The sequence below is a fragment of the Crinia signifera genome, chromosome 19 (assembly GCF_055691185.1).
Source record: "Crinia signifera chromosome 19, ASM5569118v1, whole genome shotgun sequence".
Taxonomy (NCBI): domain Eukaryota; kingdom Metazoa; phylum Chordata; class Amphibia; order Anura; family Myobatrachidae; genus Crinia; species Crinia signifera.
This window is the reverse complement of record NC_139226.1, coordinates 45693634-45710116: the sequence shown is the minus strand read 5'-3', so window position 1 is coordinate 45710116 and position 16483 is coordinate 45693634. Positions and strand designations below refer to the sequence as shown.

Genomic DNA, 16483 nt, shown 5'->3' with positions numbered 1-16483 from the left:
AACATTGAATTCCGACTGTCGAGTTACTGTCAGATCAGACAAAAACGTCCCGGGATTTCAACCGTCGGGACATTCCAGTCGGAATCCCGGATTGAGTACCCCTCTAAATCTCACTTAAGGTGCGTACACACGTACAGATTTTCTGTCTGATCTATCTGGTGGGAACAAAAATCTGGAAATGTATGGGAGCATATGACAATCAAAAATTTCCACCCAAATGCAGGAAAACAGAAAAAAAAATATATGCTTTGATAAATGTGTTATATCAGAATGATTTAAACAATTTGTCTGACTGATCACTGTCTGTTTTCAAGTGTTTGGTAACAATTTTTTGATTTTCATATGCTCCCATACATTTCCAGGTTTTTGTTCCCACCAGATAGATCAGAGAGAAAATCTGTACGTGTGTACGCACCTTAAGATTTTAATCTGATTGGAGCTATTGTGGGTGACACAAGATCAGGACTAAAAGTGGTCCTGGAGAGGTGGGGAACTCCTGTCCATCTGCCATCTAATTACCTCCCCTCCCCCCACTAGGCAGAGCCAGGGCCAGTGGCAGGATTTTCGGTACCCCCATGCAAACTATAGTGCTTTTCTGCTACAATGACTGTGCCAGGGCCAAGGCAGAGCTGAACTAGTTCCATCTCACCATTTAACCCCTACAAGATGTATTAGGCCAAATGGACAAACTGACAAGTGTCTCCTGGAAGAAATAATAAGAATGTTTTCTATGAGAATACAATAATGATACAGATATTTAACATCATCTGCTGTGGAGAAAAGTAAGAGTAACATTGTCCTCTGAATTTTTGGGAAAATTGGATTTAATGGTTTTGATTTATAAATTAATTATTATTATACTTACTGGGTTCTCCAGAGACAAAGGAGTTCCATCTTCTTTCTATAAAATAAACCATCGTAAATATGTCTTAGAAAGAATAGGTGAAATAAACAGTTGCAATTATAAATGAGCATATTAGCATAATGTCAAAAGTATCTAAGTGGGTGATTGGATGATTCAAATACATTCAAATTGTACTTCTTAGTATCAATATTCTAAACTTGTATTCCTTACCTTCTTTGTCTTGTGTATATAATATAGATATATGTAGAAACATAGCTTAGCAATATTTCAGTGCATGTAAATGTGCAGATGTACTTATTGGAATGGAACCTGATAGATGCATTCATGGGATCCTCTACCAGCAAATGGGTGGTGAAAGTGGCATTGCTTTGCCCATATTTATATAATAATAATAATTTTATTTATATAGCGTTCTTTCTCCAATAGGACTCAAGGCACGTAACAGAATGAATGAAATACAGTACAGGAACAATTAAGTACAGAAAAGCTTTTCAAAAACAATACTTATGGGAATTAAGGAAATGCTTGAGTAAACAGAAAAGTCTTGAGTCTGTTTTTGATGGATACTAGAGTGGGGGCCTCTCGAACTGTGCTATATGATTGACTTCTCAAAAGTTAAGCCATTTGCCGTTGAGCAGACACAGGTGCTGCACTGCGTCCTTGGGTAGGTCAGTGGTTTGTGATTTTGCCCATGGTATTGGGTTCACATCAAGTTGCTTTAAAAAAAAAAAAAAGAAACAAAATTGTTACATTATAACATTTGGAAGGTCATGAAGCAAAGACTCTTCGTCTTTAGGCGCAGGTGGGCGTAAGTTGTAGATGTGTGTAGGTCTGTGTAGAAGCATATGCGTATCTTCACTTTCTGAGCACACGCCCAAGACACATTGGGCCTAATGCACTCCTGTTCGCTGGGCAAATTTGGACCGCACCGATTGGGTCTGAATCACCCTCATTATGCAGACGAACACCTTACTCACACTGGACCACTCTCGCCGAGCCTGCCATTAATTCCTCTTCATACAAGAGTTGTCTAGAGGACAGACAACTGAAGCCTGTTTGTGATTGGATGAAGGACAACAGAATTATTAGACTTGCTGCAGCAAATCTGCAACTGAATGGATGAAAAAGAAAAAGATCAATGTTTTAAAGTGGCCAAGTCAATTGCAGAACTCACCCCCATTAATGTGGTGTGTGGGGACCTATACACTGATGTGCATATACAAATACCCTCAACATCAACAAACGGAAACAGTATTATAACACGGAGTGGGCTAAAATCCCTCAAATATATCAAACTAATAAACACGGAAAGAAAATGATTACATTAAGTTATTAAGATCTAAAAACAGAACTTGTTTTGCTGATCAGAGAAGGAAAATATGTTCCATCTTCCCTTTAAGAGGGCGACGTATAAATGCTTGTAGAGAAATAATGTTGAAAGAGAGCGTGCCGAACATTCGCCCCCTAACTGTCATTTTTTAAACATAGAGGGATATTCCGAAATGACCGCTGTTGTGTGAATTTGCAATGTATGAAATTGGGATGGTAACCGGCTGTTTTCAGGGAGTGTCCGAAAAAACGCAGACGTGCCCAAGGCGTTTTAAGGGAGGGTCTATGATGTCAGCGCCAGCCTCGTCCAGCCTGTATTTATCTCAGAGTTGTGGAAGGATCAGACTTACTCAGATTTATACGGACCGGGGAAATCATTTGATGGTTCCTGAATTGCGTATGGATTTCCAGATGGATTGCGAATAGCGATTCATTTACAATCCACTTTCAGATTTGCACAGGGAGAGTTTTTAGTCAGCGGCTTTCTACTCGCGAGCAATCATGTCTGAATTAGGCTCATAGCCTGTAACATGGAAGATGATTGTTTGTACTTTATGCGGGTTACATTCTGGTTGATTTGCTGTTGATTTAAATGTTAAGTTTTAATAAAGTTTTGACACTATTCTCCCTGGACCGGAAGCTGGAAGTTACATTAAAGTTGACCATACACCTGAACGATATCAGGCCCGGACGCAACAATTTCCAGGGGTCATGCGATGGATTGTGTGCACTACGTGAGGAATACTGGTACGATGCGTGGTCCTGCAGAGCGAGAGGTCGACTTGCTGCATCTCTAATCCATCGTAAGCAGATATTATGCGCTTTTAAAGCACATACGATCGCTCTTATGACCTGCATATGATCAGGTCTTATCTAGGTCATTCTGAGGTAATGCAGTAGCATTATCAGATAGTAAACAGATGCTATAACCAAATCTAGATTTGGGGTATTGTGCCTTAAATATGTGACCAGACACTTAGATTAGAGATTACATTATCATCATCATCATCATCATCATCATTTTAAGCAAATAAATTGACAAACTGTATACAATGTACTTACTTAAATTGTTTGATATGCCGCCAGTTGCTGTGTTACCTTCAAAGAGATTAGCATGAGTTACACAACCTTCATTTCAGTCTTTAGTAATGATTTCATTATGCTACTGTGATCACTTTCCCCCTTCTCCACAGTACAGTATGGTTCATCAACCATTTATTAAATCAGAGTCAGGCAACATTATTCTATTTGGGTACCAGACATTCAACATTGCCATCCTCATACAGTTACTGGAGTTCCACCACATTTACAACATGCAGTGGGCCGGATTCTGTAGCGATTGGAAGGAGCCAAATTCGTCCCCATGAAAATGCTGAGCGTACCCCTGGGAACGCAGGCGGACGGATCTCTATGCTTTGGCCTCATACACATCCCCTTTCATGCTAGCAACATTTACAAAGCTCATTGACGGATACAGCAGATGTTATAGGCTTCTCTGTTCTAGTAGTGAAAGACTGACCACAGTAAGAGTAATTGTAGTATGTTATAGTATACAACAGTATTCATGTACCATCTTTAATACACACATACACACTGACCAGTCCCCTTAGAAATTAAGCACACATCGGGGGAAATTTACTAAGAATACGAATACAAAATTTTTATATTCATATTCTTAGGGCAGTATTCAATGGTAATATTCTCCGTGCACGGCGAGCATTTTTTTTTGCTCGCCGTGCACTCTCCGTGTTCCGGAGGGCTCGTTGCCTCTCCTGCTGCCACTATTCAATGTTTATAAGACTCGCCGCCACTCGCGGCGAGTCTTAACCCCTGCAGCGGACGAGCGTCCGCAGCAGGGAGCTGACAGGGACGTGGCATCCAGGGAGATTAAAGTCTCCCTGGATGCCACAGAACATATGTGAGGGTAGGGGGCCCCCCTGGGACCCAGGCAGCACAGGCTGCCCCCCTCTATAGCCAGCGGGGGACCCAGTATTCACTGTACCCGAACGTGCTTCGGGTGCAGTGAATATATGAATATCTAATGAGCGGCTCGAGCGCTCTGGCCCCCTGCTGGCTGCACTGTGTAAAAAAAAGAAAAAAAAAAAAATGTAAAAAAATATTTTTTTTTAAATTAAATATATATGCTATAGGCACATGAATAAAAATACCATGGCCCTCCACAGAAAAAAAAACCTGATTTTTTGACACCAAAATTAAAAAAAACACCCTTTTAGTTTAAAAGTTCACATTCCTGCTCTCCATCAAAAGATGGAGAATTTCTTCACGGAGAGAGACGGCGAGAATCACTAAGAAAGACGGAGAATATTTCACATTGAATAGGGTGGCTCGCCTTTGGAGAAAAAAAACCTCTCTCCACGGCGAAAAAAGCACAAGTTCTCCACAAAAGACGGAGAACTTTTCTCATTGAATACTGCCCTTAATATGAATGACTACGACTGCATACTGCTGCTTCAGCCGTATGCAAAGTCATGTTCCGGAGGGGAATTTATAAAGCAGTCAAAATACGACTGCTTTGTAACCCTCCGATGGCGTAATGATCCATATTAGTGGCCGTATATACGGCTGCTAATACGAATTCGTACAGGCAGTCTGCACGGATCAGTCAGATGCAGTGTGTAAAAAAAAAAAGATTTAAAAAAACGTTGTGGGGTCCTCCCCACAGCCGTAACCAGCACCAGGCTAAAAGATCCGGGGCCGGTAATAAAACATCAGGGAACCCGGCAAATAGGGGTTCCCCAATTTTTTTTAAACCAGGCCCAGGCTCCAGGTCCGGGGCTGGTTCCCAAAATATGGGGGACAAAATGAATAGGGGTCCCCCATATTTTAAGAACCAGCCCCAGGCCAAACCAGCCAGCAGGGTAATGTCACAGCCTGGGGGAGTGGGGACCCCCCCCAATAAAGGGGTCCCCCCTCCAGGACTTACCTGACCAGGCTGAAGCCTGGTGCTGTCCCCTGTGACCCTGTGGGGTGGTCACCGGGCTGATCTTTGTGTAAAAGAAAGAATAAACTATTGTTTAATACTGTGGAACTATGAGTTCCAGCAAGCCTTCCCCGCAAGCTGGGACTTGGAGAACCACAAGTCCCAGCGTGCGAGGCATTAAAGGGCCCGCTGGCACTTGAAGTTCCACAGTATGAAAAATAGTCAAATAAACACACACAGACACAAGAAAAATAAAACTTTAATACATCCAAAGCCCACACATACTGATACTTACCTATCTTGAGTCCGTCGGTAGGTCCCGGGGTCCGGGGCTCCAGGGCTGAAGAGTCCGGGGTCAAGGATCCGAAGAAATCCATATGGGGACCTGTGGAAGGATATTCTACTCACCAGGTCCTCTGACGACACCAGGTCCTTCTTTTCTCCGCCATAGTCCAAGTCCGCGCCTCTCCTCCAACTTTCTCGGCTCTGTCTGCTCCCGACTCCTGCTGCTAATGAAAAACAACACCCCACCTGGTGTTAACAAACCCCCCTGCGGCCGGTACCTCCTGCCGCCGGCGCTTCTGTCGGGTCTCGGCTCCCCTGGCTCCGGCTGCCAATGAAAAGTGACACTCGGAATATGGCTGCCCCATACAGCAGACCGTTTTTAAGGTTGCTAGAGGAGGCCGCTGCCCAAATTTGCGGCAGGGGGGCACTGCCTATGTAAGATATGATTGTTACAAGTGCTAGTTTAACTAGCCAGGCATCAAACTGGATTTTAAAAATGAGTTTTGGAAGAATATTTTTTTTCCCCATGATGCCTACAGTTGTAGCCCTCATACAGACATAAGCACACTGTATAAATCTATAGTATATACAAAGACAGACCATATGGAGGGAATAAATGAAGGATAGCAAGTCCAGGTGGGCTTTGTCTTTATTAACATAATCTCCTCTGATTGAACAGAGATCTGGTGAATAACGGAGGAAGGACAACTCCTGAACAAGGTCTACTCTACTGTGCAGTAGGAAAGACTTCACAGTGCCCCAGATTTCAACACGTTTCAGCTCAATGAGAGCCTTTCTCAAGAGTAGCATACTAGGTGGTAGGCTGTACCCATGCGAATACTAGGGGGTATGCTGTATGCACAAGAGCACTAGGTGGTATGCTATACCAACACGAACACTAGGTGGTAGGCTGTACCCATGCGAACACTAGGGGGTATGCTTTACCCATGCGAACACTAGGTGGTATGATGTGCCCATGTGTACACTAGGTGGTATCCTGTAGCCATACGAACAGTAGGTTTTATGCTGTACCCATGCGAACACTAGGTGGTATGCTGTACCCATGCGAACACTAGGTGGTATGCTGTACCCATGGGAACACTAGGTGGTATGCTGTATCCATGGGAACACTAGGTGATATTCATGCTGTACCCATGGGAACACTAGGGGATATGCTGTACCCATGCAAAGACTAGGTGGTATGCTGTACCCATGGGAAGACTAGGTGGTATGCTGTACCCATGTAAACACTAGAAGGTATGCTGTGCCCATGGGAGAACTAGAGGGTATGCTGTATCCATGAAAACACTAGGTGGTATGCTGTACCCATGTAAACACTAGAAGGTATGCTGTGCCCATGCGAACACTAGGGGGTATACTGTACCCATGGGAACACTAAGGGGTATGTTGTATCCATGCAAAGACTAGGTGGTATGCTGTACCCATGGGAACACTAGTTGGTATGCTATACGCACACATACACTAGGTGGTATGCTGTACCCATGGGAACACTAGGTGGTATGCTGTACCCATGCGAACACTAGGTGGTATGCTGTACCCATGCAAACACTAGGTGGTATGCTGTACCCATGGGAACACTAGTTGGTATGCTATACGCACACATACACTAGGTGGTATGCTGTACCCATGAGAACACTAGGTGGTATGCTGTACCCATGCGAACACTAGGTGGTATGCTGTACCCATGGGAACACTAGGTGGTATGCTGTACCAATGCGAACACTAGGTGGTATACTGTACCCATGGGAACACTAGGGGTTATGCTGTACCCATGCGAAGACTAGGTGGTATGCTGTACCCATGGGAACACTAGGTGGTATACTGTACCCATGCAAACACTAGGTGGTATGCTGTACCCATGGGAACACTGGGGGATATGCTGTACCCATGCGAAGACTAGGTGGTATACTGTACCCATGGGAACACTAGGGGGTATGCTGTACCCATGCAAACACTAGGTGGTATGCTGTACCCATGGGAACACTAGGGGGTATGCTGTATCCATGCAAACACTAGGTGGTATGCTGTACCCATGGGAACACTAGGTGGTATGCTGTACCCATGCGAACACTAGGTAGTATGCTGTACCCATGCGAACACTAGGTGGTATGCTATACGCACACGTACACTAGGTGGCATGATGTGCCCATGTGTACACTAGGTGGTATCCTGTAGCCATACGAACAGTAGGTTTTATGCTGTACCCATGCGAACACTAGGTGGTATGCTGTACCCATGGGAACACTAGGTGGTATGCTGTATCCATGGGAACACTAGGTGATATTCATGCTGTACCCATGGGAACACTAGGGGATATGCTGTACCCATGCGAACACTAGGTGGTATACTGTACCCATGGGAACACTAGGGGATATGCTGTACCCATGCAAAGACTAGGTGGTATGCTGTACCCATGGGAAGACTAGGTGGTATGCTGTACCCATGTAAACACTAGAAGGTATGCTGTACCCATGGGAGCACTAGAGGGTATGCTGTATCCATGAAAACACTAGGTGGTATGCTGTACCCATGGGAACACTAGGTGGTATGCTGTACCCATGCGAACACTAGGGGGTATACTGTACCCATGCAAACACTAGGTGGTATGCTGTACCCATGGGAACACTAAGGGGTATGTTGTATCCATGCAAAGACTAGGTGGTATGCTGTACCCATGGGAACACTAGCTGGTATGCTGTACCCATGGGAACACTAGGTGGTATGCTATACACACACGTACACTAGGTGGTATGCTGTACCCATGGGAACACTAGTTGGTATGCTATACGCACACATACACTAGGTGGTATGCTGTACCCATGGGAACACTAGGTGGTATGCTGTACCCATGCGAACACTAGGTGGTATGCTGTACCCATGGGAACACTAGGTGGTATGCTGTACCCATGGGAACACTAGGGGGTATGCTGTACCCATGCGAACACTAGGTGGTATACTGTACCCATGGGAACACTAGGGGTTATGCTGTACCCATGCGAAGACTAGGTGGTATGCTGTACCCATGGGAACACTAGGTGGTATGCTATACGCACACGTACACTAGGTGGTATGCTGTACCCATGGGAACACTAGGTGGTATACTGTACCCATGCAAACACTAGGTGGTATGCTGTACCCATGGGAACACTGGGGGATATGCTGTACCCATGCGAAGACTAGGTGGTATACTGTACCCATGGGAACACTAGGGGGTATGCTGTACCCATGCAAACACTAGGTGGTATGCTGTACCCATGGGAACACTAGGGGGTATGCTGTATCCATGCAAACACTAGGTGGTATGCTGTACCCATGGGAACACTAGGTGGTATGCTGTACCCATGCGAACACTAGGTAGTATGCTGTACCCATGCGAACACTAGGTGGTATGCTATACGCACACGTACACTAGGTGGCATGCATGCTGTATCCATGCGAACACTAGGTGGTATGCTGTAGCCATGCAAACACTAGGTGGTATGCTGTAGCCATGCGAACACTAGGGGGTATGCTGTACCCATGCGAACACCTGGGGGGTATGCTGTACCCAAATGAACACTAGGGGGTATACTGTACCCACATCAAAAAAATAAACACAATTTGTGTTGAGTGCGGGATCATCATTGCACACAGAGGGAGAGAGAGGACAGGTTGCCGCTGCATCTGTCTCTCTCCCCAGCTCAGCACACAGCAAAGAGCAGCATGTGCTGAGCTGGTGAAAGAGGCTTGACTGCGGTGGCATCCTGTCATCTTTCTCTCCCCTGATCTGCCCCCCCCCCCCTTCTCTACGTCACTGGCTGTACACGCATGCAGGTCCGGCGCTACCCACTCAGGCGTCATGCTGAAAAGGCGCTGTCTCCCTCCCTGTCTCAGCCCTCAATGTCACTGCCTCCTGCACTCTGCCTGCAGCGCCTGTCTGACAGCGGGCGGGCAGCAGTATAAAGAGCTGCTCCCTGCACTGCGAGTGCACACCGCCCACAGTGCCTGTCTGACAGCGGGCGGCAGTATGGAGAGGCTGAGCAGCTCCCTGCACCGCACACACACTGTCCTCCTCCTGAGACCTGCCCCCTCTTTCTCACGAACACTTGCACTGAGCCATGTAGCGCTGTCTGTGAATGCCTGGATGACATGTCTTGTCCGGATCCGCCTCCTACCCATTGCTCCCTACGCCGCCCTTCCTTCCCTCTTCTCAGTGTGCTGTGCCAGTGTCACTGTCAGTCCTCAACACTCCGCCCCCTCTATCTCCTCCACTCTTCTTCCATCTCCTTCTCTCCCGTCCTTTCCCCCTCAGTCCCGAGAGGGGTGTAATGGCGTCCTCAGCGTCCTGCCTACGCAGATAGAAGAGGAGGGACTGCACAAGAGTTAAACAGCAAAAGAACAGTGAGTCTTTTATTATACATGTTTATAACAAATTTTTTAATAAATGTAGATTTTTTTATATTCATTTAGACACTTTTTAAATAATGGGCTGGGTTATGTGCCTAAAGGTGGCCATACACGCTGTGATAGCAGCGTGTGATGCAATGTGCACTTCTGCAGGCATCGCACAGTATAAAAAGTATGTGCTGCACATACTTTTTGTACTGCTTTTGGATCGCATCGCACACACATTGCATGCATGCCGTGTGATGCGATGCGATCTAGCCCATAACGTATGCGATTCTCGCAGCGTGTATGGGCACCTTTAGTGCCTGCAACATTTTGCGGACACAGCACTGAGATGGTGTATGCATACATGTACATGCACCCGAGATCCTCCATAGGAGCGCATGTTGCATAAGCTCCCACAATCGTGCTGCAGCTTGTTGCAATAGCAGTGTGAAAGGGAGAAAAATTTATGGTTTGCAGGAGGGCGCCGGACACCCTAGCACCGGCCCTGCACGCATGAACACGAGGTGGTATGCTAAAAATACGCGCATGCTAGTTGGTATGCTGTACCCACATATAGAGCAGGTGGTATGTTGTACCCACATATAGAGCAGATGGTATGCTGTACCCACACATACAGCAGGTGGTAAGCTGTACCCACATCAATGCTTGGTGGTATGCTGTACCCACATATAGAGCAGGTGGTATGCTGTACCCACATCAATGCTAGGTGGTGTACTGTACCCACATATACAGCAGGTGGTATGCTGTACACACATCAATGCTAGGTGGTGTGCTGTACCCACATATAGAGCAGGTGGTATGCTGTACCCACATCAATGCTAGGTGGTATGCTGTACCCACATATAGAGCAGGTGGTAAGCTGTACCCACACTTAGAGCAGGTTGTATGCTGTACCCACATCAATGCTAGGTGGTGTGCTGTACCCACATATAGAGCAGGTGGTATGCTGTACCCACACATATAGCAGGTGGTAAGCTGTACCCACATCAATGCTAGGTGGTGTGCTGTACCCACATATAGAGCAGGTGGTATGCTGTACCCACACATATAGCAGGTGGTAAGCTGTACCCACATCAATGCTAGGTGGTGTGCTGTACCCACATATAGAGCAGGTGGTATGCTGTACCCACACATATAGCAGGTGGTAAGCTGTACCCACATTAATGCTAGGTGGTGTGCTGTACCCACATATAGAGCAGGTGGTATGCTGTACCCACATATAGAGCAGGTGGTATGCTGTACCCAGATGAACACTACTTGGGATGCCTGTACCCACACAAAGTAAACTGAAGTGTTGCCTATGGTGCCATAAAACCTTGGACCGGCCCTGCTTAACTATGGGGGAGTGTATACCAATTAAGTACTAATCCCCTTCTATCGTGTTACAGGCCATATCTCTCTCCAAGCCTTGATAAATCTCCCCCTAAATATGATAACAAAAAGGAAATGAAAAATAGAGCAGCTGAAGAAATTAGGCCCAGTGTCAGCTATATATATATATATATATATATATATATATATATATATATATATATATATATATATATATATACAATCGAATAAAGGGCACACAGGGTCTTCAGATAGGTGAAAGCAGGTGGACTGGTTTATTACACAGTCATGGAAATGTCAACGTTTCGGGGTCGCCCCCGTCGTCAGGACAAGTAAAGGTGAATCCATTCACCTTTACTTGTCCTGACGACGGGGGCGACCCCGAAACGTTGACATTTCCATGACTGTGTAATAAACCAGTCCACCTGCTTTCACCTATCTGAAGACCCTGTGTGCCCTTTATTCGATTGTATACTATTGGGACTGCAAGGTTCCTTATTGCAGGCACCAGGGCAAGCTACTTCGGCTTACACCCAAGACCAGGAGTGCCAGTTCTTTCGAATCCTATATATATATATATATATATATATATATATATATATATATATATATATATATATATTTATATATATATATATATATATATATATATATATATATATATATATATATATATATATATATATAAAACATAGCAATCAAATAACATGGTGTAATACTCACATCTCACTGATATGTTTCCAAAAACTATTATAAGAAGGAAGAAGGTTGTCAGGGAATATTGGTATGGATTGGTGAATGAAATGATCATTGTGCTTCCTTCTTTTGCTGACCATCAAAGTTACTGAATATCCATATTTAATAGTTTTGGTGAGACGATGGAAATTCACAATCTCCAAATCTCCAAGCCAACAAACGCTATAATGAAGTGACAGTTAGGAAGATCCCAGTGCTCGGCATTGTGGGAAAACATTGTGTTGCTAGGCACCTATAAGAGAATTGTTTCCCCTCCACAATAATGACATATGAATAAAGTTATTTTTATACTAACAATAAGATGATTATAACCTCATTTATATTACCTTCAAAGTTGACTGAAGAATTACGTTTATTTGCAGAGTATAGAACATGTGTATATAATGTATAAACAAGGAGATAGCACTGAGGAAAATTTTCCTTCATTTTATATGTGCCAAGAAGAAAACAATGACAGAGCTGGACTGAGGTATTAGTGACCGTGTAAATTAAAGTGACGTAGGCTGGAAAACTTTGATGGGGCCCAACGTTGACCATGGTGGGAAATGTTCAGTCGTGTCAGATGATCATTAATGGGCTGTTAAAGCAATGAGTACACTAAAGGAAACTACATATAAAAATGTAGCCACAACACTGACACACAAATATCCTGAAAATAAAATTCATCCTTTTAATTTGGTACTTATATTTAATGAGGTCTTTGATGTGCCTCGAACTCTGGGCTTTTCATTTGGTCTCCCGGAGTAAGATCTCTAGGGGTTTTCACAGCTCACAAATAGTGTCCTGAATTTATATCGCATTAAGTGGCAAATTAGGAAAGATTTTGTGCCTGGCTTCCTTCCTTTCCCTTTCCTGCTTTGGGGAGGTAAGAGGACGTTATCCAGAGAGGGGTGAAGTGACCACAGTGTTTGATGCATGAAATAATCCCCACTTGCCAGCTCCTTCACAGAGCCTGACTCAGCACCACTGGGCTATAATGTGATGTCTTACGGCTTTCATGTGACTGTTACTCAGACAAGACGTTGGTAAAGGTTACACACAGATTAACCTTTGGCTTGGGTGGTCAGGTATTAGTTGAATGAAATATGACTGGGTGTTGGGGATGTGAGATTTTCCTGTGAAGACATTTCATATATATATATATATATATATATATATATATATATATATATATATATATATATATATATATATATATATATATATATATATATATATACACACAGGGTTTGTATAAAAAGTAATGAGACCAAATTCGTAAAAATATTTTTTGAAGATATTGCTAAAAACAATACAAATTCTTCAAAATAAGACCCTTGTGCATCGACAATCTTCTGCCAACGAGTTATCCACGCTTGGAAGGTGCCCTGGAGGTCCTTTTCCAGAACGTCCTTCAAGAATGACCTCTGCTACGGTCCCATGTCTGCTTCCTTTGAGGGCTGTCTTCACTCGAGGGGACAGGTAAAAGTCTGCCGGGGCCAGATCGGGGCTGTAGGGGAGGCTGGGGAATAGTTGCGATGCCGTTCCAGGCCATGTACTTGTTGACTACGAAGCAGGTGTGGCTTGGTGCACTGTCATGCAGCTTCCAATTGGCGGCAATGCACTTTCTGGATCATGGCTAACCAGAATCAGAATCAACTTTATTGGCCAAGTGTGCTTGCGCACACTAGGAATTTTTTGTGGATTTACAGTGCAGCATCAAGCAGGGATGAAGGTGGGGGGGGGGGGGGGTGAAGGCATTACATACATTACATTAAGACATTACATGTGGGGAACACATACCCACCGAGCTGCACAGCGCCTAGGCAGCCATCAGCGGCGCCACTGGTCGCTGCAACAGCCAGGAAGGTAACATTAAGTACAGTTATCACATAGGGAGCACATACCGCCAAGCTGAACAGCGCCTAGGCAGCCATCAGCGGCGCCACTGGTCGCTGAAACAGCCAGGTAGGTAGCATTAAGTACAGTTATCACATAGGGAGCACATACCCGCCAAGCTGAACAGCGCCTAGGCAGCCATCAGCGGCGCCACTGGTCGCTGAAACAGCCAGGTAGGTAACAATACAAGCAGAGAGACAGTACAGTTATCACACAGGGAACATATTTGGCTGAGCTGCACAGCTCCTAGGCAGCCATCAGCGGCGCCATCTTGATCATGCTGCTCAAAGGCAGCAGTAATAATATTATTTTCATGGCAACTGAAGCATGAGTTCGACCGGATGCAGCACTTTTCTTCCAAAGCTGGCACACCCTGCCAGCTTGTTGTTCAAAGGGTGTGCAACTAGTGATGGTACAGCATACAGGCTTTGCAAACAGTGGTTACAGAGGTACATGGTACAAATCATTGTAAAGAGACAGTAAACAAAGACAGTAACGTCTCCATAGCCGATTTTTCGAATCCCACACAGAATTTATTGGTGTAGCGCTGTTCGACAGAACATTGCATTTTTAACCTTAAACCAAGCCTAGAGACAGGGGTTCACTAAAACCACAATACGAACCGCACGTAAGCTCGTAGGCACCTGATGCTTGGTGCATGTTGAAGCTGACTTCCCTCTCCATCGAACCCGCCTGGAGCATGTGCGCTGCGACGTAGATTAGCATCAGAAAAAATTAAGTCTATCTATCTTGTGATCTAGTGCGGGAGAGCCGCACGCACATCGTCATCCAATTTCAACAGTTGGAGTGCTCCAAGCTGAGACCAGTATAGTCCAGAGTAATATAAATAGAGTAGAGAAAGAGGCACCCACCAGGACAGCTTAGTAATAATCAAGTTTTAATGATGAAAAAATACCCATACCCATCAATGTTTCTGTCAGATGAAGACCTTTTTCAAGCTAGGCATATCTTCAAGCCAACAATATCATCATTGTGATCAGCAGTAGAATTGGTCATAATGATGATGTTGTTGTCTTGAAGATATGCCTTGCGTTCTGAAGGTGCATATACACAGTGCAATTTGAGTGTCCGATTTTGACTACATAGTCAAAATCGGACGTAAAGTGTATATGCATCTTGCGATGACGATGCACGCCCGTGGGGGCGGCATCGCAAGAAAAAATTAGACTGTGCAGGTAAGGCAATTTTGACTATAGTGTATATGGTCTAGTTGTAGTATAGTCAAAATCAGCCATAGTCAAAATATCAAGTAGATGTGGTCAATATCTCAAGTAAATATAATAAAGACCACATGGTTATGGGCTCCGGGGGAGTTCAAGGGAATTCTCATAGTCAAAATCGCACACAGCCAAAATCTCACCGTGTGTATGCACCTTAACAATTTAGAATGAAGTGATAACACGAAATCTCATGTTATCACTTCAGTTTTCATTAGTAAAAAACATACGACAGGAGGTGATTGGCTGTAGCTCCTTATATATTACACAATAAGGGCTATTATTCACAATGAGTTTTATCACTTATTGATAAATAGACCCCTTATTTTCTCATTCCATTTTTTAATGCATTGTTTTGCAAAAGGTGGAAGAAGGGGTAAGATAATTGGATTGTGGCTGCCTCAGCTATGTGATCTCATCAGGGTTCTCTCTGGCCTTAAGTGGGCAGACCCATTAGTAATTGGCAGCTTACAAATAGTGACAGCAAATAGTGACAGCAATTGCTGCTTCACTGTCTGTCCTTGCAGAACAAAAGAAACATAACTAATCTTATACAGTTACTTTGGGATCTATATACTTAAGGTGGACATACACTACTGTGATGTATCGCAGCAGAGTATGGTCATCCGAACCCCCAAGAGAAGCCCGGGACCTTCCTAGGCGGCGATGTATCACATGCAGTCCTTTCACATGTGATGTATTGCAAGCGACCCATTCCCCCGCCGCCGGGAGGGGGGTCCGAGTTGGGGGTCGGACCTACATGCAGCTACGACCTCAAATTCAGGTCCGATGCACACAGGGTCATGCATCAGATCCGATGGGACATCAAAGGCATCCGCTTTGGGCCAATTTCTCGGCCTGATCCATTGGGAACGGGTGAAATCAGCCCAAATCGCTGTAGTGTATGGGGACCTTAAATCTAGGATGGAGATAAAGTACCAGCCAATAAGCTCCTGTCATTTTTCAAACTCAGCCTGTGACACAATAGTCAGGAGCTGATTGGCTGGAACTTTATCTCCACTTAAGGCCCCTTAGTTCATATGATCTTCTTCAGAATAAAATAGTCATAAATCAATTCATATCCATATACACTTAGGAAGTAATAATGATGAAATCCAGAGTAACTCTATCAACAACCAAAGGTCCCTCTCTCGCCCAGTTATACCCTGAGAGTTCCGCAAATGATCAGGACTATATAAAAGGCACCTCATCAATCAGGAATGGTCATGGCTCTATCTGTATACAGGTCACACGTATATAAGTACATCACCGTGGGACGCTGATCCTTGATCCCAAGCATGAGTCAGAAAAGAATTTGTCTCAATATATTTCCATCACGGATGTTGCATTGTAATCAGTGAAGATGAATTCAGCCTTTGAAGACTGTTCTTTTATTGCTAGTACAATCTTGACAGTTTAGGGCCACTGGCAGTCTGTGGCCTCACT

At 44.5% G+C, this 16483-nt stretch overlaps 1 protein-coding gene across 1 annotated transcript in view; it reads right to left on the bottom strand.

The window, feature by feature from the left end:
- The window catches only part of LOC146041822 (uncharacterized), a 45375-nt gene extending 33255 nt beyond the window's left edge, over positions 1–12120 (bottom strand). The window contains exons 1-3 of the mRNA XM_083161707.1: positions 11889–12120; positions 3257–3292; positions 866–901 (exon numbers count right to left, since the gene is read on the bottom strand). The gene's annotated coding sequence lies outside the window, so the exon portion shown is untranslated. The remainder of the gene's footprint in view (positions 1–865; positions 902–3256; positions 3293–11888) is intronic.
- Between the last annotated feature and the right edge of the window lie 4363 nt (positions 12121–16483).